The sequence below is a fragment of the Rhinatrema bivittatum genome, chromosome 7 (assembly GCF_901001135.1).
Source record: "Rhinatrema bivittatum chromosome 7, aRhiBiv1.1, whole genome shotgun sequence".
NCBI lineage: Eukaryota > Metazoa > Chordata > Amphibia > Gymnophiona > Rhinatrematidae > Rhinatrema > Rhinatrema bivittatum.
In genome coordinates, this window is record NC_042621.1 from 244,321,492 (window position 1) to 244,347,233 (window position 25,742).

The following is a 25,742-nucleotide window of genomic DNA, read 5'->3' on the forward strand; positions in this document are numbered from 1 at the left end:
CTTGTTGCATATTTTCCTAATCATTTCTATAGGAACATAGCTTTAGAAATCCTTTGAGCACCTACCAATTTTACAAGAGAAGGACTCCAGGTAACATATTAATGCCTTTACAACATAATTGGTCACTCAGTGCTAATCCCAGAGAGAATGATAGCTGTTTAATCCATTATCTAGGGTCCCTAGAATTCATACAATATTCACAAGATGACATTTCTAGAATGTAGACAGTCAAATTGGAGAAATTTCTTACCTGATAATTTCATTTTCCTTAGTGTAGACAGATGGACTCAGGACCATTGGGTATAGTGTACTCCTGATAGCAGATGGGAGACGGAGTCAGATTTCAAAGCTGACGTCAGCCTACATATACCCATGTAGAAAGCTCAGCTCTTCAGTATTCTCCTCGAAACGCAACTGTGGATATATGTATGCTTTAATCTTGATTAACTTGAATAATTTGATTAACTAGGACTGGTTCAACTGATTTCCAATTGGAGACTGCCAGTGCACTCAACCGAATAACGCCAACACCCGGCAACTATGTGTGCCTAGAACTAGGGCTAATACCTGGCTTACCCGTGTTTGTCTTGTTCTCGGGGTTTGTCACCCGAGGTTCCCGGATTCTGGGGCAGCCATGGGTGGGGTGCTGAGTCCATCTGTCTACACTAAGGAAAACAAAATTATCAGGTAATTTCTCCATTTCCTAGCGTGTAGCCAGATGGGTTCAGGACCAATGGGATTTTGCTGAGATAAACATTTTAAAAACTTTAATTTTTTTTTGCTTTAGTATTTGTCTCTACCCACTTTAAGTTAAATTTTATTTTCCAGAAGAGGGATGCTTAAAATTTAGTAATTTTATCTTTCATCCAACTTTTCAAGAGTTCAGGTATAGCAAATGTTGCTTACCTGATGTAACAGGTGTTCTCACAGGACAGCAGGATGTTAGTCCTCACAAATGGGCGACATCGAGGATGGAGCCCAACCACGGAAAACTTCTGTCAAAGTTTCTGGAATTTTGACTGGCCCCTACTGGGCATGCCCAGCACGGCACCAACCCTGCAGCCAGCAGGGGTCCCCTTCAGTCTTGTTTCAAAGCTACAGGCAGTGCCGAAAAATAAAATAAGAAAAACGAACCCAACACCGCGGGGCGGCGGGCGGGTGGGTTTCGTGAGGACTAACATCCTGCTGTCCTGTGAGAACACCTGTTACATGAGGTAAGCTACATTTGCTTTCTCACAGGACAAGCAGGATGGTTGTCCTCACAAATGGGTGAGTACCGAGCTTAGGATGTCCGAACGTGCACCAAAAGTACCCAACGGCGTGCAACAGGCACAACAACTGGGGTGGAATTTGGTAGAGGACATCCGCACCCCACCGGGTAGGCGGAAGGGTGTTGGTACGTCATGTTGGAAAAAGGTTACGCAAGACAGATTGGCCGAAAATGGAATCCTCTCTTCCAGCTTTGTCCAAACAGTAGTGGGCTGCAAATGTATGGAGAGAACTCCAGGTAGCAGCCCTGCAGATGTCAGGAAGCGGCACCGATCGAAGGTGTGTTACTGAAGTCGCCATGGCCCTCACAGAGTGTGCCTTAACACGGTCTTGAAAGGGAATGCCAGCTTGCTGATAGCAGAAAGAGATGCAGTCCGCCAGCCAGGAGGAAAGAGCCTGCTTACCCACAGGTTGCCCTAACTTGTTAGGATGGAAAGAGACGAATAATTGAGTGCTCTTCCTGTGGGCAACTGTACGGTCTAGATAGAAAGCTAGAGCACGTTTACAGTTGAGGGTATGCAGAGTCTGTTCCCCGGAGTTGGAGTGGGGCCTGGGAAAGAAAATAGGTAGTATGATGGATTGATTAATATGAAACTCCGAAACTACCTTAGGTAAGAATTTAGGGTGAGTGCGGAGTACTGCCTGGTCCTGCAGGAGTTTAGTGTAAGGCGGATAGGTAACTAGGGCCTGTAACTCACTAACCCTGCGAGCTGAAGTGATAGCCAAAAGAAATATCACTTTCCATGTGAGATATTTAAGGTCACAGGAGTGAAGAGGTTCGAAGGGTGGTTTCATAAGGCGACCAAGAACCAGATTAAGGTCCCAAGAAGGGGCCGGAGGACGTAAAGGTGGCTTCAAATGGAGCAAGCCATTAAGAAAGCGTGTTACAAGGGGTTGTACTGAAATAGGGACACCCCCGATACCTTTATGGAAGGCGGCTACCGCACTGACAAGCATTCTAATGAAAGAGGTCTTTAGACCTGATTCTGACAAATGCCAAAGATAGTCCAAAAATTTAGGAATTGGACAGGAAAGGGGATCAAGGGACTGCGAAGTGCACCATGATGTGTACCTTTTCCATTTGTTGGAGTAAGATTTTCTTGTGGAAGGCTTTCGTGAAGCGATGAGGACACGAGAAACTGAATCCGATAGGTTAAGTGGTTGAAGGACTAACCTTTCAACATCCATGCCGTCAGGGACAAGGCTTGGAGATTGGGATGGAGGAGGCATCCGTCGTTTTGAGTGATCAGATGCGGGTCCTTTCCCAGGGGAATGTGTCTGCGGATGGAGAGATCCTGGAGTATGGGAAACCACACTTGGCATGGCCAGTGTGGTGCTATCAGGATCATGGTTTCCTTGTCTTGACGTAGCTTCACAAGAGTCTTCGACAGAAGAGGAAGTGGAGGGAGAATGCATCCCTGGGCCGAGAGTGCTGAGTCCGAATGAGGGAGCAGTAATTGGCCACTTTGTGGTTCTGAGGGGACGCAAAGAGGTCTATGTGGGGATAACCCCATTTCTGGAAAAGAGAGGTCGCTACCAAGGGATTGAGTGGTTGGAAGACACGGCTCAGCCGGTCTGCCAAGACATTTTCTACTCCCGGCAAGTAGGTGGCCCTGAGGTACATGGAACGGGAAAGGGCTTCTGCCCAAATCTGCGCAGTTTCCTGACAGAGAAGGAAGGAGCCTGTGCCTCCCTGCTTGTTGATGTACCACATGGCCACCTGGTTGTCTGTCTGAATCAAGATTATGTGATTTGATAGGCAATCTTGCAAAGCCCGGAGAGCGTATCGGATTGCTCGAAGCTCCAGGAAATCTATCTGGTGTTTGGCTTCCTCTAGAGACCAGAATCCTTGAGTTTGTAGACCGTTTTCATGGGCTCCCCAGCCGACGTTGGAAGCGTCGGTGGTGAGAATTATTTGAGGATCTGGTGGGTGAAAGGGCAAGCCCTGTAGGAGGTTGGACTGATTTTTCCACCAGGCAAGAGACAGACGAAGTGCATCGGTGATGCGAACAATGGTCGACAGAGGCTGAGTGGCTTGGATCCATTGTGATTTCAGAGTCCATTGCATGACTCTCATGGCCAGACGGGCCATTGGAGTCACATAAACTGAGGAGGCCATGTGTCCCAGCAGAATAAGAAATTGGCGAGCTGTTGCTGTGGGTTGAGACTGCAACTGGCAAGCTAGGGACACAAGGGTTTGAACACGTTGATGAGGAAGGAAGGCTTTTTCCTGTAAAGTGTCCAAGTCTGCTCCAATGAAGGATAAGGTTTGAGATGGGAGTAAGTAGGATTTCTCGTAGTTGACAAGAAATCCTAGAGAAATTAGAGTTCGGATTGTCAGGGTCAGGGAAGACCGAGCAATTTGCTGGGTTGTGGCCCTGATCAACCAATCGTCCAAGTAGGGGTAGACATGGAAGCCTTCCTTCCTGAGGAACGCTGCAACCACTACGAGACATTTGGTGAAAACTCGTGGTGCGGATGCTAGGCCAAATGGGAGCACTCAGTATTGATAGTGGTTTTGTCCTACTAGAAATCGGAGGTATTTGCGATGAGACTGAGTTATCGCAATGTGGGTATAAGCGTCTTTTAGGTCTAGAGAGCAGAGCCTGTCCTCTCTTTGCAGCAGAGGGAGAAGCGAGCCCAGGGTTACCATCTTGAACTTCTCTCTGTGAAGGTACTTGTTGAGGGCCCGTAGGTCCAGGATTGGTCGAAGTCCTCCTGACTTTTTTGGTATCAGAAAGTACCTGGAATAGAACCCTAGTCCCTGTTGCGAAAGAGGAACGGGTTCTATAGCGTTGGACTGGAGAATAAGGGAAACTTCCTGCTCTAGAAGAACAGAGTGGTCGGTAAGTCTCCACGCTTGCAGAGGTGGAGAGTCCGAAGGAAGAGTTAGGAAGTTTAGATGGTAACCCTGTGCAATTATCACTAGCACCCATAGATCTGTGGTGATGCGATGCCATTTTTCTGTAAAGTGGCTTAGTCGACCTCCTACTGGTATGTTTGGTAGAGGGATTAGGCATCTGCTCTCTAAGTGAAAGTCAAAACCCCGACGCAGGGCCTGGTTGCGGAGCTGTTGCGAGCTTTTGCTTTCGAGGTTGGCGAGGCTGAGGCTTTTGATACGGCCTCGTTGACCTGGACTTGGTGTGTGGGGGATAATACTTCCGTGGATGGAAGAATGACTTTTTAGGTTCCTTCTTAAATGGTTGTTTAGAAGGGAAGTCAGAAGGAATCGATGAGAGCTGTTTAAGGGTCTCATGATGATCCTTTAATTCAGCAACTATTTGTTGAATTTGCTCACCAAACAAATTATCCCCTAAACAGGGCAGGTCAGAGAGCCAGTCCTGAACCTCCGGGCGAAGGTCAGAAGACTTAAGCCAAGCCCAGCGTCTTGCCGAGATGGCTGTAGCAGACAGTCTAGTGGAAGCATCGAAGATGTCATAAGATGTTCTTATCTCATGCTTTCCAGCTTCAAAACCTTTAAGCACGAGGGTTTGAAGTTGTTGTTGGAATTGTTCTGGTAAGGTATCTGAAAATTCTTGTATCTGCTTAAAAATGACCCTGTTGTATTGGGTCATATACAGTTGATAAGAAGCTATTCTAGAAATGAGCATGGCCCCTTGGTAAACTTTTCTGCCTATACTATCTAGGAACTTGTTCTCCTTAGTAAGAGGTATGGATGAGTATGGCTTCATTCTTTTAGCTTTCTTTTGAGCTGACTACCACAACAGAGTGGTGGTCTAGCTGAGGTTTTTGAAAGCCAGGTGCTGACTGTACCAGGTAAGTAGAGTCGGCTTTTTTGTTTACTGGAGCAACAGATCCAGGAGTTTCCCAATTCTTTTTTAGAAGGTCCAGTAAAACCTGATGAATTGGAATGGAAGTGATGACTTTTGGGGCATCTAGAAATTGGAGTAACTCCATCATTTGGTGCCTGTCATCTTGCTCTGACTGAAGCTGAAAAGGGACCAGGTCCAACATTTCCCTCACAAAATTGGTGAAAGAGAGGTCCTCGGGAGGAGAACGCTTTCTACTTTCAGCAGGAGAGGGTGGTGAAGTTAAATCATCAGTATCTGTGGAAGTATCATCACCCCAGGTATCATAAGGATCAGGTTGCTGACTTGTAGGACCCCGAGGGGGTTGGATACCTGAAGGTCCCAATTGAGACTCCGAAAAACCAGAAGGAATCACCGGGGGCATCGAAAATACCCTTGGAGGCATCGGTGCCGGCATCGAAGGCATCGATGGAGCCGATGTGCGTATTGCCCCGGAGGAATGTATCGGTGGCGAGGGACGACACGGCATTGATGGAACCACTCCTGAAGGAGGAATTTGATACGGTGTTTCTGTACCCGATGAAGTTGGCATCGGGGAGCACACCGGTGCTGTCGGTGACCCGGGTATCACCGGTGGAAGGGCGGTCATGAGCGCTTCCATCCGGGCGAGCAGCGGTGCCAGCGCTGCTGAATCGGGTCGATGACTGGTTCCACTCTCGGTGGCGGAGTCGGTGCCGAAGGAGTCTGGAACCGTTGCATCGCTTTGTCGATGGCCTCCTGAACCAGCCGGTCCAGTTCTTCCTGGAGACCTGGGGTAACAATACCCGGCTCTGCGGAAGAGGGAGGCTGAGGCTGAGCCGGAGGGACCAAAACCCCGATGGGGTGAGGGTTGCCTCAATGTCTCAGAAAAAGAAGTGGACGGTGCCGCTTCTGATCGAGACTTCTTCTGTGGAGGCTCGGACGGTACCGAGGTCGATGACTTCGATTCCTCGATGGTCCGAGACTTGCGATGTCGATGACGATGCTTTTCCCTCCAATCCTCACGATCCTCGGGGGAAGGGACGGGAGTCGATGGCCGTGGAGACGTTGATGGCAGACGGTCACCGGGAGGTTGCCGACGATGGAAGGACTTCGACGGTGCTGGTTCCGAGGATGTCGATGCGATGGACGGCGTCGGAGTGTGAGCATGGAATAGGAGTCCCATCTTCTCCATTCTGGCTTTGCGACCTTTTGGTGTCATAAGAGCACATTTGGTGCAAGTCAGGACATCATGCTCACTCCCTAAGCATAATACACAGACTCTGTGAGGGTCTGTGATAGACATGGTGCGCGTACAGTCTGGGCACCGACGGAACCCCGACGCCATGGCCATTGACCTAAAATTTAGCCGCGGGACGGTCGACGGCCCACAGGCCGCGAGGGCCGAACTCGACGGTAACCGGCGAAAAACGGCAAAAAAAAGCTTACCGAAATACCGCAGGCTAAATTTACTTTTACTTCAAAGAAGTTCGAAAAGAAATTCCTGTCAGGAATGTGGAAGAGCTCCTTAACCGCATGGCAACTGCTGAGCGGAAAAAAGAAGACTGAAGGGGGACCCCTGCTGGCTGCAGGGTTGGTGCCGTGCTGGGCATGCCCAGTAGGGGCCAATCAAAGTTCCAGAAACTTTGACAGAAGTTTTCCGTGGTTGGGCTCCATCCTTGATGTCACCCATTTGTGAGGACAACCATCCTGCTTGTCCTGTGAGAAATGTATTATCATATTTCATTTTTTTAAACTTGCAGATTCCTTTCTCACATACACACACACTCACAGAAAGAAGATCGGCGCCGAGACTTAGGGGGCCCCGCGGCAGGCAGCCAGCTCCCGACTCGCCCTGCCGCCCTGCCAGTGTCACCCTCCCGACACCCCCTAGTGGTCCAGCGGAGGTCCCGGGAGCGATCTGCCGCTCCCCGGGCCTCAGCTGCCACTAAGCAAAATGGCGCCGGTGGCCTTCAGCCCCTACCATGTGACAGGGGCTACCGGTGCCATTGGTTGACCCCTGTCACATGATAGGGGCTGAAGTTAACCGGCGCCATTTTGCTTAGTGGCAGCTGAGGCCCCGGGAGCGGCAGATCGCTCCTGGGACCTCCGCTGGACCACTAGGGGGGGGGGAGGTCGGGAGGGTGACACTCGGGGGGAGGCAGGGCGAGTCGGGAGCTGGCTGCCTGCCGCGGTACCCCCTAAATCTCGGCGCTTGGTCTCCACCTAGGCGAGTCGAAGGCTGGTAGAATTTTGAAAGGGCACTTTTTGCCCTTTCAAAATTCTGCTGCCTGCCGCGGCGCCCCCTAAGTCTCGGCGTCCTAGGCACAGGCCTAGCTCACCTAGTGGATCCGCCAGCCCTGATGGTAATGGGGGATAAATATAGGTTCAAATCATGGAACGTAGGCGCTTTAGGTTCCCCCATAAAAAGGAAAAAGATATTTCAGGCCCTTTGGCGGTTCAAGGTTAATTTGGCATGCCTGCATGAAACCCATTTAAATACCTATGAGAGCATGAAATTTTGCAGGGAGTGGGCCACCTCCTATTTTTTTTTTCTGGCAAAGGGTAAGAAAAGGGGGGTTAGTTAAAAAGAACACAGACTTTGTTCTGACTTGTGAGATAAAGGATCCGGATGGACTATATATTATTGTGGTTGGTTATCTGGTGGGTAAACCCCTAACTATCTGTAATATATATGCTCCAAATAGACCTGACCAGGCTTTCTTTACCAATATAATTAACCTGTTGCTCACTCATATGCAAGGCTCATTAATATTAATGGGAGACTTTAATAGTGTATATGATGCGACTGTAGTCAAATCAATGCTCCCTAAAGGATTTTGGCAGTCTGCAGATTTGGGATTTAAGTACACTTGTAAACGGCTGTAATAATTAGATATGTCGTGTACTTCACCCTAAAGTGCTTGAATATACTCATGTCTCTCGAGCCCATGCAACTATGTCTAGAATTGATTATATTTTCCTTTCACAAGACCTATTTACTAAAGTAGACTCAGCTGATATAGGTCCTAAAGAGGTAGCAGACCATGCCCCCATATGGACTGTTTGGTTTTCTAATAATAGGTCACCCCCTAGATCATGGCATTTTCCTGGCTACCTAGCAAAGGACAAACACTTCTACCAATTTCTAACTCAAAAATGGGAAGAGTTCTCTCAGACCAACTCTCAGCATCAGGATAACCTTTCATTGTTCTGGGAAACTTGCAAAACAATTCTGCAGGGGAAAATCATAGCTTCTGTAATCTGTAAAAATAGACTCTTGAATAAGACTATCCTAGGCTTGGAGGCCAAGCTGCAAGTAGCCAAACAATTTAGCTAATGTCCCATCGCAGTAGAATAAGGAACCATTTTGGGCCACCTTGAATGACCTCAATTCTCATTTACATCTTCAAGCCCAAAAAGCTCTATGTACTTATGAACAATCCTTCTTTCGATTTGGAAATAAATTGGGGAAGCTCCTCACGAGGTTTGTCTCCATTCAAAAAGGGAAATCTTTTTGAATGGTCCTGATCTGACAACTTTGTCAGATCAGGACCAGAAATATGTGAGACACTAACAATTCTACGAGGATCTTTATCCCAAAGATAGATTAGGTAATTTATTTATTTATTTATAACTTTTCTATACCGAAGTTCAAATAACAGAGTTAATTATCACTCCGGTTTACATTGCAACCATAAAACAGTGACAAAGTTGTCTTACATAGAACAGGGGGAGAGAAAAACTTGGATACAGCTTAAGCATGGGGAGTAACATGTCAAAACTGGTAAGAACTGATAAGAGTTGGCTTTTTGGGGTAACAAGGTATTCCGAGGGAGGGGGTAGGAATGAGGGATTGGAAGGGGGTTGGAAGGGGGGTTGGAAGGTGGGGGGGGGGAGGGTAGCGGTTGGAAGGGGGAGGGTAGCGGTTGGAAGGGGGGTTGGAAGGTGGGGGGGGGAGGGGAGCAGTAATGCCACTGATGAAAATAGTTTCTTTGAAGCCCTCCCTCTAACCAAATTATCAGAGTCCCAACTAAGTTATTTAAATCACCTGATATCAAAGATTGAAGTCATGGTGATGATTAAATCTAGCAAATCTCAAAGGCTCCGGGCACAGATGGTTTCACGGCTGAGTTTTACAAAATACTATGCCCTCAATTAACTGATTCCCTGTGTCGATCCTTCCAAGATGCCTGTAAAAAGAATATATTCCCACCCAACTTTAACAAGGCCTATATCGCGGTCCTCCCGAAATCTGGAAAGGACCCGTTGTTGGCCTCCTCATACAGACCAATATCTCTGCTGAACTGCGACTTAAAATTGTATGCACACATCTTAGCAGAGAGATTGAGTAATGTTATACCTGATCTCATCTCCCCCATTAGGCTGGGTTTGTTAAGAACTGCAATTTTCAACTACGATGGATATATGGGGGGAGTACATTCGATGCCTGCCACCTAGTATCACCACCTTGCTTAACTAACCAAAACTACAACTCCGGGTACTCTTTATCTCCATAGCTATCTCTTTTGCTACTTTTATCGCTGTTTCTTTACTTACCAATAACTTACTTCCAAGTTAAACTGCTTTCAGAGATAGGTAACCAGCAAATGGTAATGTTCATTATATATTTATATATATGTTATTTGATACCATGCACTACGGCAAATGATAATCCAGGTGTGTGTGTGAGGGGGGGGGGGGCTAGGGATGGGAGGGTTAAAGAAACTTTTGTTTAAGCAGACCTATTAATAACCTTGCCTGTCAATTCAATGTTTAAGAGCAGAGTAACATGCAAAATTTGATACAGAGATGTATGTTTTATGTGTCATTGTTTATGTGAGTCTCCACTTTTATGCTTGTTCTTTTGTACATCGCTTGGATTTATATTAAGAGATTTACAAATTTTAATAAAGATTAAAGATAAATTGAGCAGCCTTGAGATGAGCCTGAAGGTGGTGGACTAGATTAGCTACAGGTTGAGTGACAGAAAACAGAGGGTAATGTTAAATGAAGCTCACTCAGAGGAAAGAAAGGTGATTTGTGGAAGGCCTTAGGGTTCAGCCTTGAATACAGTTTTGTGTAATATTTATTTATTTATTTATAACTTTTATATACCGAGGTTCAATTAACAAGATTAATTATCACTTCGGTTTACATTACAACCAGCAAAATAACATAGACAAAGTCTTGTTTTACAATGAACAGGGAATAATAACCTGGATAAAACAAAGAACAGGGAAGAAATAACCTGGAAAACATAAAATGGGTGAAGCAAGTATAGAGAATAGGGTTTGTACAACTTGGGCGAAAAGCAAGGAAATTAAATAGGGGAGGACTGTGAAGGCTTTTATTACATCACCTTCATGAATGTGGTAGCTCTGGAACTGTGTTAGTGGTTTACCTCTTGCGTGAACCATTATCAGTGCATTGAGTTTAATAATGAGTATTCTCAAGGGCCTGAAACTACTACTGGACTGCCTCAAGGCTCAGCAGTTTGAGCTATGCTATTTAATACATATTTAACACCTCTGTGCAATGGATATAAACTATGGGCCAGATTTTAAAAGGGTTGCGCGCGCTGAGCCTATTTTGCATAGGCTTGGCGGTGCGCGCAAGCCCTGGGACATGTGTAATATATATGTGTAATATATGAGTGATATTGTAGAGGGGTTAGAATGAGAAGCGTATCTTCTTCAGATGGCACAAATATCCACAACAGAGTGGAGACTCCTGAGAGAGCAGACAAAATAAGATGTATTCTAAGAAAATTAAAGAGTTTTCAAGTAATTGGCAGTTTTCAATGCAATGCAATGTAAGATCAAGCATTTGGGATACAGAAATCAAAGGGAATGATAACAAGTAGGGAATGAGATATTGATATGCCTTGCTCAAAGATAACCTTTGGGGTTATCTTATCTAATGATCTCTAGGTAGAGAAGAGAGTGTGCTAAGGTGGTGGCCAGAGACAGAGAGATACTGGAATGCACAGGAAGAGGCATACCTGTAGAAAAAAGAGATGATATCACTACAAAGTATTGGTGAGATCTCATCTAGAATATTGTATTGCATCCATTTCTGAAGGTCCTGCCTCTAAAAGATATAGACAGATTATAGGCAGTTAAGAAAAAACCTAACAAAACAGTGCAGTGTTTATACCAAAACCATATAAGATTAAACTTAACGTATACCCTAGAGGAGTCTCTCAAACAAAATTCATATGAAATGTTATAAAAAAATTTCAAAACATCCATTCTGATAATGTTTAGAAACATCCTGTGATAGGGGCTACATATTAACACTAAGAAATGAATTTTCAAAGGAGATAAGCACATAAAAATAGCATATATCACAGCAATTTTAAAAAGTTCATTTACACGTGTAAAACGTTTTGAAAATCCAGCCCTATGGAGTGAATTTTCAAAGGAGATATGTGCATACAAGTAGTTTTCAAAAGCTCATTTGCTCAGTTTTATACCTATACCTGAGACCTGAAGATTTATGTGGGTGCACCATGCGGGCCATCAATTGCTCACAGTCATTTGATTTTGCTTCCTTGATTTTTCATCCAATCATGAATAAGCTCACTGTTGTAGAATGTTTAGCAGTGTTCTGATAAACTCCATTTGAGAAGTTGGGCTCATGTTGGAATTGGGTAATTAATGACAAACCATAGTAACTCAAACACTCAGATGGTTCTGCACATTGATTCTGTGACAACTGCCTGAGATGTGCTCTTCACCAGCTAATATTCCAGATAGGGAACTCATATACCCCCAGTTTGTATAAATACACTGCCACTATACCTAGAAAATGTGTGAAGACATGCGGGGTTGATGCTAGGCTGAAAGGCAGCATGAGATACTGAAGAAAATAAGAACATAAGAACATGCCATACTGGGTCAGACCAAGGGTCCACCAAGCCCAGCATCCTGTTTCCAACAGTGGCCAATCCAGGCCATAAGAATCTGCCAAGTACCCAAAAACTAAGTCTATTCCATGTTACCGTTGATAGTAATAGCAGTGGCTATTTTCTAAGTCAATTTAATTAATAGCAGGTAATGGATGTCTCCTCCAAGAACTTATCCAAATCTTTTTTAAACACAGCTATACTAACTGCACTAACCACATCTTCTGGCAACAAATTCTAGAATTTAATTGTGCGCTGAGTGAAAAAGAACTTTCTCCGATTAGTTTTAAATGTGCCACATGCTAACTTCATGGAGTGCCCCATAGTCTTACTATTATCTGAAAGAGTAACAACCGATTCACATCTACCCGTTCTAGACCTCTCATGGTTTTAAACACCTCTATCATATCCCCCCTCAGCTGTCTCTTCTTCAAGCTGAAAAGTCCTAACCTCTTTAGTCTTTCCTCATAGGGGAGCTGTTCCATTCCCCTTATCATTTTGGTCGCCCTTCTCTGTACCTTCTCCATCACAATTATATCTTTTTTGAGATGCGGTGACCAGAATTGTACACAGTATTCAAGGTGCGGTCTCACCATGGAGCGATACAGAGGCATTATGACATTTTCCATTTTATTCACCATGCCCTTTCTAATAATTCCCAACATTCTGTTTGCTTTTTTGACTGCCGCAGCACACGGATCCGACGTTTTCAATGTATTATCCACTATGACGCCTAGATCTCTTTCTTGGGTTGTAGCACCTAATATGGAACCCAACATTGTGTAATTATAGCATGGGTTATTTTTTCCTATATGCATCACCTTGCACTTATTCACATTAAATTTCATCTGCCATTTCGATACCCAATTTTCCAGTCTCACAAGGTCGTCCTGCAATTTATCACAATCTGCTTGTGATTTAACTACTCTGAACAATTTTGTATCATCTGCAAATCTGATTACCTCACTCGTATTTCTTTCCAGATCATGTATAAGTATATTGAAAAGTAAGGGTCCCAATACAGATCCCTGAGGCACTCCACTGCCCACACCCTTCCACTGAGAAAATTGTCCATTTAATCCTACTCTCTGTTTCCTGTCTTTAGCCAGTTTGTAATCCATGAAAGGACAGCGCCACCTATCCCATGACTTTTTACCTTTCCTAGAAGCCTCTCATGAGGAATTGTGTCAAATCCCTTCTAAAAATCCAAATACACTACATCTACCGGTTCACCTTTATCCATTTTTATTAACTCCTTCAAAAAAGTGAAGCAGATTTGTGAGGCAAGACTTGGCTTGGGTAAAGCCATGCTGACTTTGTTCCATTAAACCATGTCTTTCTATATGTTCTGTGATTCTGATGTTTAGAACACTTTCCACTATTTTTCCTGGCACCAAAGTCAGGCTAACCGGTCTGTAGTTTCTTGGATCACCACGGAGCCCTTTTTAAATATTGGGTTTCCTTGCTTCATATCATCCAGCCCGCCCTGCCTTGTTTCATCGTATCCAGCCTGCCCTGCCTCACCCTCTCAAGCCTGCCTTGCCTCACCTTGTCTGTCAGACCTCCACTGTCTATTCCAATTCTAAGTGCCTTGCTCCTGCTTTCTCCTCGGACTACCTGGATTGACTTTTGCCTAGACCTTGACTACACTTCATTTGCTGCCTTTCATTGACCTTTGCCTGGACTATGACTACAGTCCGCTTATGCCTGCTATTGACTTTTGCTTGGACCTCGACTATTCTCACTTGCCGCCTGCCTCTGACTCCTTGCTCGCTGCCTTACCTGATCCCTGGCCTGTCTCCAGTGCTTATCTTGGGCTCTCTCCATACTCTGTGGGCTTCCGTTTAATTCCTGCTGGCCTCCAGAACCCAAGACCTCAACCTCCAGGGAAAGGGATTGGTAAAGATGAAGCGCTCGACCAGTCCCACCACAGCACTAAGTGTTCACTTCCCAACAATATGCAATTTATAAATAAACTGAGCAGCCTTTGTATGGGCCCTAAAGTTAGTGACTGAGTTAGAAAATGGTTTAGTGGAGTTCAACAAAGGGCAGTGGTAAATGGAATTCACTCTGGAGGAGTGGGAGGTTACCAGTAATATGCTGTAGGGATTGGTCTCTGGACTGGTTCTTTTCAACATTTTAATAATTAATATTGCAGAGAGGCTATTGGAAAAGGTTTGCCTTTTTGTGGATGACACCAAAATCTGCAACAGAATACACACACTGGAAGGTATGGAAAAGATAAGGAGAAATCTAGCAAAATTGGAGGAATGGTCTAGAGTCTGGCAGCTAAGATTTAATGCTAAGAAATGCAGAGTTGTGCATTTGATCTGCAGTACAGTACAGAATAGGGGGTGAAATTCTTCTATGCACAAATCAAGAACAGGATCTGAGAGTGGTCGTATTTGATCTCAAGGTGGCCAAGCAGCTGAATAAGGTTATGACAAAAGCCAGAAAGTTACTTGCATGCATAAGGAGACCTGATTTGTAAAACTGTGTACAGTTTGGATTCTGCACCTTCAAAAGGATAGAAGCCAGAGGGTAGCTACAAAAATTGTCAACAGTTCTCATCATAAAGCATATGGAAACAGACAAAAATGTAAACATGCATATTCTGTTGGAAAGAAGAGAAAGGGCAGATATGATAGTGACATTTAAAAACCTCCAAGGAATAAATGCTCAGGAGGCAGGTCTCTTTGACTAGAAAGGAGGCTCTAGAATGAGGGATCATCAGATGAGGGTAAAAGGGGCTAGATTCAGGAGTAATCTATAGAAATTACAGAAACTGTGGTTGATGCATGGAACAGTCTGCCCGCAGAGGTGGTAGAGACAAGAACCTTGTCAGAGTTAAGAAAACATTGGACAAGCACCAAGAATCTCTGATAGAGATTATAAAGCGGAGGAGGTACTATGGATCAGTAGAATGGATGGGTCATCTATCTCCAGTCATGCATTTGATTGCAAAAATCCAAGGGAGCAGTACAGTCTAAGGATGATACTCGTCTATAAAGAAATCAAGAGCAGGATATTGAGGTGATTATATTTGAAGATTTCAAGTTGGCCCGCATATCTCAACAGGTGGATATGCGGATGACAAAAGCCAGAAAGATGCTTGGGTGCATAAAGAGAGGAATGTTCAGCAGAAAAAAAAAAAGATATTGCCCTTGGTAAGTTCCTAGTGAGATCTCATTTGGAATACTATGTATAGTTCTAGAGACTGCACCTTCAAAAGGATATAAACAGGATAGAGTTGGTCCTGAGGGTGACAATTAAAATGGTTAGTAATCTTCGTTGTAAAGCATATGGGGGAGACAAACATCTAAACATGTATAGCCTACTGGAAAGGCAAGAGAGGGGAGTTATAATAGCGACATTTAAATATTTCAGAGAAATCAGTGCACAGCACAAGAATCTCAATGGCAAGGAGATTCTGGGACGAGGGGGTTTATGAAATGAGGGTGAAAGACGGTAGATTAAGGGATAATCTAAGGAAGAATGAATGCCTTTACAGAAATGGAAATGCATGGAACAGCCTCCCAGTGGACATGGTGGAGACCAGGACTGCATCTGAATTCAAGAAAGTATAGAACAAGCACAAGGGATCTCTGAGGGAGTGATAGGGATTGTAGAGCTGAGAGTTGTGTGAATGGGCAGATTAGAAAGTCCATATAATCTTTTTCTGCCATCATGTTTCCTTGTTTTGGGGTGGAAATTTTGCTATGTAATATTTAGAATGTAAAGGAGGTACCTGGGTTTTCCACAGTTAAGAGCAGGGGCAAAAACTGTATCTCTCGAGGGCTTTATATGCCCATATGTTCAGTGAATTTTTGTTGTATTGTACACTTGTTTTAAATGGCTTTGGGTCATTTTCTTTGATGCTTCTCTCCCCTTCTCTTTGCACATTGAAAACACTAATAAAGTATGTTGATTCTTCCTCTGTAACATCACTAAAGTGAATCGCTTCAGTCCTGAATGTGCTTCCAAAATGCACATCCATTCCATTATCACCTCCTGCTTAGACTTCTTCAAGTTACTATTTGCTGGCCTCCCAATGAACTGACTTTCACCACTACATTCCATTCAAAATTCATGAACATGTAACTCCTCTTCTCAAGTCACTACACTGGTTCCCCATCTTCTTCCACATACAGTTCAAGGTTCTCTTACTCACCTATAAATGCATTCACTCTGCAGCTTCTCATTATCTATCTTTTATTTATTTACTTATTTAAAAGCATTTAGCAACCACACATTCCAATAGATCAAGGCAGCTTACAAGGAAAAATATGCATAAATAAATAATAAAACAATATTAACAATGAGATATAAAATAAATGGCATGCATAATTAGACAAATGTGCCTAGCAAAAAATAGCTGCAACTATAGTTAAAAAAAACTATACTATACTAAACACTGATGTTAAATGCTTGCTTAAAAAGCCAGGTTTTTCTCTCTCTCTACACCATTCCTTGTTAACTCTATTCATTCAGCAAATAGCTCTTATCTGTGCCCTTCTCCTCCACTGCCGACTCCATGCTTCCCACCTTGCTATGCTGTATGCCTGGAATAGACTTCCTGAGCCAATTCGTCATATTCCCTTTATGGATGTATTCTAATCCAATTTAAAAACTCACCTTTTTGAAGCTCTTTTTAAATCTTAAGTACTTCTCCTTAATAAATACAGTTTCCAGAGACTCTTGTTTGTCATTTATGATTGCCTTGACTAGATTGCAAGTTCCATGCAGCAGAAACTGTCTTCTAGGTGTGTCATGTCTAGTAGCAGTTTAATGGTGGTTGTAGGAAGGCAAGGCAGTACACAAATACAAAATAGCATAGAATAAGATAGAAAAGGTCAGCAATTCCATGAGTATATCTCTGTACATCTCTGTGGTTGCCCATCATGGATTCTGGTATGTCTGCCTGCAGTTGTCTTTTCATGTGATACTGATCTGTCCTGTGACTTTAGTCTGTCTCACATTTGGTCCACCTTTAACTTATATTTGCTCTCTCCTACCCCACTCCGTTGTACCGGAATGTGGATGTTTGTGTGTTTTGTACTGTTTTTTTCTTTCAGATCTTTGTGCTCTGAATTACTTTCACCCAACTCAAAAGCTTATGAAGCCTGGTACCCTCTTTCCTGCCAGTTCCCTGGGAAAGGGGACACATTATTTTAAAAAATTCATTTTATTTATAATAATCTTTTTGGTGGACATTTGATATGCATTGTAGTGTTAGGTTTAATATCATGTGTTTATGAATGATGGATCTAAGTGACAGGGCCAGTATTAGACCCCAGTATATTCCCTGGGGTGGAAACTAAGGAGTGGGCCCAGTCAATGTTATGCACTTTGAAACTGTGCCTCAGTGGCATAATTTAGCTTTGCCAAGGGGTCCCCTAGTGATGCTGGGGCTTTGGGCAATTGCTCTGCTTGCAAGTCCTTAAAACTAGTCCTGCTAAGTGCAGAACTTTAAGTACAAGTCTATAGGTTAGGCCCTACGAGAAAGATGGATGAATGGGGTGGGTCCTGGGAAGACATGGGTAGATAGATTATTGAGATTATTGTTCAGTAGTGAGGAACTATCAACACCGTTTTTCAACAGACAAATGCTGCAGCTTTCAGAAAAATTGCTCCAAACAAGACATTTTAAGAAAGTTTCTTTCCAAAATTATCTTCCAATGGAATCAGGTCTATTCTAATCTGAAATGTATATACCTCTTTTCTTATCTGTCAAAGACTAGCCAATGTGCTTTACAGCAATAGAAAAATAACATATCAGATACATAATCAATATACATACATAATAAAAAAAATGAAAAAAAAAACAACAATGTTAGTACAACCCCTGGCCCAGCAGCAAGATTCCAACCCCACCCTTACTGGGGTGCCTGCTGCAGTTCTTACATTCTAAAACAATATGTATAGGGTAAAAGGAAATACTATGGAACCTATGACTTTCAACGGGAGGAAAAGAAAATTAAAAATACATTTCTTCTCCCATAGGAAATAAAGGAAGCTACACAAACAAAAGGGAGGCCAACTGAACTTGTTCCTCCTCTGAGCAGTAGTAAATCTATTCAGGGTAAAGGCCTCAGGGAGGGAAATAAAAGCTGTGTATCTAGTTGGGTGAATAACCTTTTGTGGGTGGGAGCCAAGGTGAAACGGAGCACATAGACTGGCTTTGCCTCCTGAACACTCGAAATAGCTTCTTATGGGCACTTCTAAATAATTTTCTGAGTGTTTGAAAACATCAAATGGGACTGAATATCCCCTTTATCAACAGTAGATATACGGGTAAATTGCTATTTGGTCACTATTTCCCTCCTAGAGGTCATAATTGTAGGGGGCGAATCCACTCTAAAGTTATTGCAAAAGTACATATAACTAATAACTTTGAAGACTAATGCCAGCCTTTAGCACTGTAGAAAACTCTTCATAAACACAATAAAGAGTAATGTAATTTACTTTCTGCTCCTTTTCAGAACATTTCTCTCAGCCCACAATCACATTCAGATTACAAAATTCTTTTTGTAGTTTTCTTCTAGCTGTGGGAATAAAATAAACCACTTAGATGACAGCAAAGTGTCTGTAAAATATATAACAGCAATAATTCCTGGTGGAAATGTGGCAGAAATTTATACAAGAGCTAAAGTATGAAGCATTGTAAAAAACACTAACATGAAGGGTGTTTATTTTTAGAGGCCTCTTCCGTATAAAATCTTATGGCTGTGAGGAAGCCTTTTGTAGGAGCCCTTGTTTCACAGTTTTATTCTTATATTCAATGTGAGGTGTCAAGTGCTAAGTGTCAAATCCAGACTTTTCAACAGCCTCAAGTCATAAGTGTAAAAGGTCACTTTTGCAATGGAATTTGTTTGAAGAAGTCATGTGCTCCTAATTGGAATACATATATATTATATTTTACTTTTAATGTGAACTTGTACATTGAAACTTGTAATGACAATTTTAGAACATAAAACACTTTTCCCTTTAACCAGTTCTGTGGTTATGATTTTTGTATGCTTGAGCAAACTAAAATGAATGAAAAGTTTAAGGCTCTCTTAAAAAAATAGTCCAACACTAATATAAAGAAGCAGAGATGTCTCTATTCATGTATATGTATATGTTATAGAACACAGATGTAGGTAATTGTCTAAAAACTAATTCAGCAGTTGAAAAGATGCTTCTGAAAACCCAACTCAAGGAGGGCAAAATTATAAGAGGTTGATTCAGACTATCACAGATGATTCAAATCTCCCACATTAGAGTAGATTTATGTATATAAAAAGGTAGAATGTGGTTGATTCACCCTTTTATGGTATATTTATCCCTTCTGTATAGCAGAAAGTTGCTAGCTACAATTGTTTCAATCATACTCAAAATCTTTATATGTGGCTGAATGATTGATCCATCAATTTAACTTAAAACTATCACAACAGTTTAGAATCAAGCTTGTGTACAATTGCTGTATTACAGATTACAATTTCAGCCACAGAACATAACAATATTCCTACACCCTCAGAAAGTTAAGGATATCAATTACTTTCCCTTTATTAATTAGCTAAGTCAAAGATTATACAAGGGGTTTTTTTTCTTCACAGATTCTGGGGATGCATACTTTGCTTTTTAGAGATCACTCTACTATCAATAAAGGTGATCATTAAGAAAAAGCTCCACTGTACCCTGCCCAATTGAATAAGCTTGTCTGAAATATCGGTGCCAATGTACTAAGCTGCCTTAAAATCGGCCTTTAATGTGTTAATGACATTTTTTTTTTAACTTGGGCTTATCTCCCACGATACACCACATTAAACACATTATGTTCTACCAGGAATTAAGTACACACACTTGGTGAAATAGAACCACTTTCTCTATCTATATATAACCACATCAATTTGTAAGAGAAAAGCATACAGTTTTATTATCTCCAATTTTTTAAATGATTTGGGAAATGTGTCCTAAAATACAAACACTCACACACACTCATTCATACTCTAAAAATATCACATTGAATACAAGGCAATAGCCAGCCACATGACCAAAAGGTCTATAAACAATATTTTTCATTATCTTGATGTAATGTTATACACATAAATACCCTGTGGATACAACCACATACAATCTATACCTGGCTTTCGCCCATTTTTACCTCACTAAAACATGATTTTATGATAATGTGCACCACTGTTGTATATCCTCAATTTATCTTCATCCAGCTGACTTCCTTGTATTGGTCTATTCCCTTCTGGGCAACCGTCCTTCACACTATTGTTTGGAATTTATCACTGTGGTCTGACCCCAACAAGTGGCCCCTGTTATGTGGGTGCGCATGGTAAGGTATTCATTAGTACAGTAGGCATGTTTTGAGTCTTTGGTTATTTGTTGGATATTGGGTATACATGGGGTGTTTGTGGAGTTGTGGGGAGTGTTTGGGTTTGGAGTATATAAGATTAGTATGAGAGTGGTTGTTTAGATTAGGTTGTGGTTAATTCATTTATTCTTTGTTTTGGTTCGATACGTTGGCAGCGTGTGATGATGTCATGATGTTGTGTCCTATGTTCAGGGACATTGAGGCGTGCGGCTCACCGCGTTAGGGCGGTGGCCGTTTGCAAATCACTTTAAAAAGCAAAGGAAGAGATGCCATCAATTACAGCGATTTTGTAACGCAGTTGGGTGTTTTTGAATCAGTTTGAGCTGGATGGACCACAGTGATAAATTCCAAACAATAGTGTGAAGGACGGTTGCCCAGAAGGGAATAGACCAATACAAGGAAGTCAGCTGGATGAAGATAAATTGAGGATATACAACAAGATACTAAGGGAGTTGGAATGAGAGTACTTTACATTTTCAGGTGAATTTACTAATTAATGAGCTAGTGTCCTACAAGGGGATGATTAAACTTTCAATAAGGGCTGATAGAATAGTATGATTTAGATAAGACCCTGAGTGATTTTTAATGAGAAAGTGTCTCGTGCCTAAAAATCTAGGGTTGAGAGGGTGGGAAAGAAAGACACTAGAATTAACTAACTTTGGCTTGCTCATTACCTCAGACACACACAAACTCTAAAGAATATATCCCTTAATTTCACCTTTCACCAAACATTTATAAGCCCAAAAATTTCCAAAAGCTATACTAACCAATCCTCTTTAACCACCGTTAAATTAATCTTCATTCAGTTAATGGAAGGGTTTGAGATTCGCACGCCGTTAGGTCCTTTTCTACGGCAAAGGGTGCAGGGCTTCTGGAAGCTGGGGCTGTGGAAATCAATCCCTGGATTGCTTGCGGTGACCTCTGGATTCCTCTCCCTGCGGATGCTGGGAGAAGTATGCAGATGAGCCTTCCGGTCGCTCCTTGTGACCTTGCCTCAGGTACAAACTTAGGCCTGGATTTATTAAAATGCACTAAATATCGCATGTGACAGGAAAAGGGGTGTGTTTTATGGTAATAGGCAGTTTATCGCAATTTGCACTAATACCTATGCGAAGCGCTATCAGCGCAAATTGTGATTATTTTTTCACACTTTGCGATCAGTGCCAGAATTGTTGTATTTCCTACATACAACCACTGGGGAGACCAGCCTAGCTATCAGGGCCCTCCTCCAACCACTGGGATCAGTGCCAGAATTGTTGTATTTCCTACATACAACCGCTGGGGAGACCAGCCTAGCTATCAGGGCCCTCCTCCAACCACTGGGAAGTGAGAGAGAGAGAGAGAGAGAGAGACTAGCCATAATGCCCTCCCACTAGATAGGTATTTATATCTCTATGGGAGGTCCACCAAATAACTTCTACCTGGGTAACATCAAGCTAGATTGAGAAAACATTGCACAAATCTCATCATTGGGTGAGTTTCCTCACTCCGAAGGTCATCAAATCTTCACAAGAGAGCACTGTTCTGTTCGTACGTCTCACTTTGAATGTCAAAGTGGCCCCTAACTTCTACACTAATACCTAAACCTCACCTCGAGTTACTAGGTGGGCCTCCCATAGAGATATAAATACCTATCTAGTGTGAGGGCATTACGGCTAGGCTCGTTCTCTCTCCCTCCCCCCCCCCCCCAGTGGCTGTAGGAGGGCCCTGATAGCTAGGCTGGCTCTCCAGGAGCTTCAAACAACTAAAAACGGCATTTGCGAAAACATAGCACGGCTTTATGCAAATGAAAAATGTGTAGTTAAAATTTGCAATAAAGATGTGCGATACAGCTTCACAAAACTGTGAGCCCAGCCCACAAATCCTGCCCCAATATCCTCCCCTTTTTCTCATTTGCATTGATATGCCCTTCCTTATACCATCCGGTCCCAGAAGGTGCAAAAAATCATATTAAAACACTGGAATGTGCTGTCCCCTCAAAGTTTTCAAGGATCAACGTATTTTTGCAAAGACTAGAGGTCATAATCTGAGAAACAGGTTGGTGTTTAATGGGCCTGCAATTTGCTAGATCAGTAGTGGCCTCAAGAGTTTCTTGTCCCTTGACAGCTACTACTGATGGGGGTAGACATTACTGTTGTGGTCGATGTCCCTAATAACGAAATAATGTAATTACTGTTAAGGAGATTAAAACCATTACTGAATAAAAATGAATTTAGAACAGTGCTACAAGCCCTATTATTTAGCAGCATTGATTACTGTAATGCCCTGTTGCTTGGACTACCCCATTCTACTCTAAGACCTTTACAAATTATACAGAACGCAGCAGAAAGGATACTTACTGGAATTCATAAATACGAACATATAACTCCAATACTCATTGATTTACATTGGCTCCCAACTGAACAAAAGATACAATATAAAGTTCTAACAATCCTACACAAAGCAATACATACTGAAAATTCCGAATAGTTAACTGCATCCATATGATTACATACCCCAAAATGCACTCTGAGATCAAATAATGGTTTATTGGCAATCCATCATCATCATCTGCCAGATTAATAGCAGTAAGAGAAAGAGCACAATCCCTAGCAGCTCCCTAGATTTGGAATATGTTACCAGTGGAACTAAGACTAGAATCCAAACAGAATTTTAAAAATCCCTGAAAACATGGTTATTCAAGCAAGCCAAAGGTGAAAACAACAACTGAGCAAACATGCGAAAGGATTGATTGATAGGAATGTTTTGATATTTGCAAGATTCGTTATAAGAAATTTTGTTGTTTTATTTGCTATTGATATTTTATATTGTTTTATGTATGATATGGTTTCATTTTTAAACGACTGTAAACCGATGTGAAGGTTAAGTCCATACACCGGTATGTAAAAAAATTGTTAAATAAATACTTGGATTCTTTTTACATCCAGTCACGGGTAAATCTAATAAGTTACCTTCAAGTTCAACTTGTGCTTCTTCTTAGGTAGTTTGTGCTATTTTGTGCCAATGTAATAGGTGGGCCCGCGAGCCGGCGGGGTGGCGCTGACAAAAGGGCCTCGGAGCGCTCCTGCGCTCCGGGAGCGGCGTGGGGCTGGTGTCATTCGGGCGCGCCAGCGCTCCAGTGCGACCCAATGACGTTGGCGGCGTCGCATGGAGGGGGGGCGTTCCTACGGGCTGGCGGCTGGCCCTGATGTCGACCCGCATATTTAAGGCACAAGTCGCACCGCAGCTGGCCCCTTTCTCCTCTCCCCAGGGACCAGCAACCTACCCACCCACACCAGGGAAGGGATTAAAGGCATCGAGGATCAATGTGGAGACAGCAGGGTGCCTATGTGCGCGTAGGTAATGTCGCAGCTTGGGGGCGGGTACCCGGGCCAATAGAGAACTATTAGACATAGGTCAGCCATGGGGCTGACAAAAAACGGGTTGTAAAATGGGTGGGGACCACGACCGGAGTCAGGGCCCCCTTGCTTGTAAACACGGCGGGGGGCCGGAAGTGATGTCACCTTGCTAGAATCGTGGAAGGTGATAAAAGGGAGGCGTGGTCCCAGGAGCGGTAAGACCGTAAGATTGGCCTGGATGGGTAAACAGTTATAATGTTGAGTTCATATTAACTGTTATGTCAATAAAAGCTGTGGCCAATTCATACCAAAATTAATGTGTAATGTGCAATTATTTCGGGATGGAAAGGGGGGCAGGATGCAAAGAGGAGCCCGAGAGCGTTATGGCTCCCAGAGTCAATTTACTTTACATTGGTAAATCTATAAGCCCTGTTAAAATAAGAATTATGGCATATTGCAGTGCCATTCGCAGTGGCTATATGGAGGTTAGATTATGCATCACTCTGTGGATAATATTCATTTTTTTGTGCCACGCCAAATATCTAACTTTATAAAAGGTGGGGACAATTGTTAATTTTTGAGATGTGATCAAAAATGGATATTTGAGTTCAAATCATTGATCCCTGCTGGCTTTGTAAAGGATGCTGTTTCTTCGGTTTGTTTGGCTAGTTATAGTGGTATGTGTGTTCGGATTAGGTCCATGTATAAATTGCTTTGTGGGGTGTGATTAGATGGAGATTGCTTTTATATAAGTTTGAATGCTGGTGTAAAAAGACATTATTCGTTTGAACTAAGAATGTGGTTGGTGTTTGTATATGCTGAAGGCACTCTGCTCATGTTGCCTTTCTGGATATTTGTGTGTCTTTTTCAAGCTTAAGTGTTTACTTTTTTAGTTAGGGGAGTTATAATTGTTGGTTGTTTTTCTATGTTATTTATTTCTTTGCAGCGATAACAATGGTCTACACCAATTATTAATTGATGTTAACTTCTCTTCAAAAGAAGAGTCCCTGCCAGTTTTCTGGTGAAACATGTTAGGCACTGTGTTATAAATGAGAAGCTGTAGAGCAATATGTTGCTGCAAACAAGAACTTGATTATTTAATTGGATGCTATGCTGTTGCCTTGAAAAGCGTTTTTTGAAATGTCTGGCATGGCACTGCTGTATTAAGGGCTAATTTTAAAAGCCCTGTGCTTGGCAATTCTGAGAGATACATGAGTGGCTGAGCCGCATGCTCACTGAACAGATTTTAAATGGCCCGCAGCCACGTGTGTATCTGCTGGTACATGCATTAGAACGGATTGAGCAGAAAAGGGCAGGCAGGGGCAGACTGGGATAGCACCATTAGGCACTGTCCCAGGGAAGCATGCACAGGATCCAACCAACATGCACAACCTGCTGCTGCCCCAGAGAACAGGTAAGTTTTAAAACAAAAAATGTAAGTTAGTTAACAGGGTTATAGGGGTCGGGGTTAGTAGGGGAAAAGGCACGCAGTTCTCCGCTCCTTTATTGGAATGGACTGGGAGGGAACTGGGAATAGGGCCTATCATGTCACTGCGCATATATTATAAAATCCCCCCATTACGCACACGATTCAGCACTCGCATATAAAATTGGGTGCGCACGTGCATGCGGGTAGCGGATTTTATAATATGCGCCCGTCGACGTGCATATGTTATAAAATTGCCGCATTCATGAGCGTGCCGGAAACCATGCACACATGGAAGCCCACATGCGGTTTTAAAGTTTCCCTCTTTCTGAGGAGTTTTTCCAAAGCGTTGGTGGGGTGACCACGTATGTGTTTTTAGTTGCTAAATTCTACATTGCAATGTACTTTCGCTACCGTTGAAAGCGGTGAAACCTGTTTATTGTTGAAACTGTGCTACATGGATAAATTTGAGATTAGATTTTTTTGACACAAAATTCTCTATTTCATATTCGCAGCCCATTGAGTGCATTAAAAAAATACATTTTTTGTTACTTTATTGTGATGTATATCAATTATGGTTGGACTCCCTTGATATAAATTGTTTATATAAGGATTTACATTGATTTTACATTTGTGTTGGTCA

At 42.7% G+C, this 25,742-nt stretch overlaps 1 protein-coding gene across 1 annotated transcript in view; it reads right to left on the reverse strand.

Annotated features, from left to right (window-relative positions):
- Nucleotides 1-25,742, reverse strand: part of MGMT (O-6-methylguanine-DNA methyltransferase) — an 817,517-nt gene that overhangs the window by 435,713 nt on the left and 356,062 nt on the right. The window lies entirely within an intron of this gene.